The sequence below is a fragment of the Sinocyclocheilus grahami genome, unplaced genomic scaffold (assembly GCF_001515645.1).
Source record: "Sinocyclocheilus grahami isolate Dianchi unplaced genomic scaffold, SAMN03320097.WGS_v1.1 scaffold84.1, whole genome shotgun sequence".
NCBI lineage: Eukaryota > Metazoa > Chordata > Actinopteri > Cypriniformes > Cyprinidae > Sinocyclocheilus > Sinocyclocheilus grahami.
This window is the reverse complement of record NW_015505263.1, coordinates 1,099,174-1,099,474: the sequence shown is the minus strand read 5'-3', so window position 1 is coordinate 1,099,474 and position 301 is coordinate 1,099,174. Positions and strand designations below refer to the sequence as shown.

General features: G+C 42.5%; 1 protein-coding gene across 1 annotated transcript in view; it reads right to left on the bottom strand.

Annotated features, from left to right (window-relative positions):
- npas3 (neuronal PAS domain protein 3) overlaps positions 1-301 on the bottom strand; it is a 341,558-nt gene that overhangs the window by 69,183 nt on the left and 272,074 nt on the right. The gene's annotated exons all lie outside the window — the stretch shown is intronic.

The window sequence follows — 301 nt, the reverse complement described above, 5'->3', positions numbered from 1 at the left end:
GCTCTTGGGGTAATTTTGGTCGGCCGGCCACTCCTGGGAAGGTTCTCCACTGTTCCATGTTTTTGCCATTTGTGAATAATGGCGCTCACTTTGGTTCGCTGGAGTCCCAAAGCTTTAGAAATGACTTTATAACCTTTTCCAGACTGATAGATCTCAATTACTTTCTTTCTCATTTGTTTCTGAATTTCTTTGGATCTCGGCATGATGTCTAGCTTTTGAGGATCTTTTGGTCTACTTCACTTTGTCAGGCAGGTCCTATTTAAGAGATTTCTTGATTGCGAACAGGTGTGGCAGTAATCAG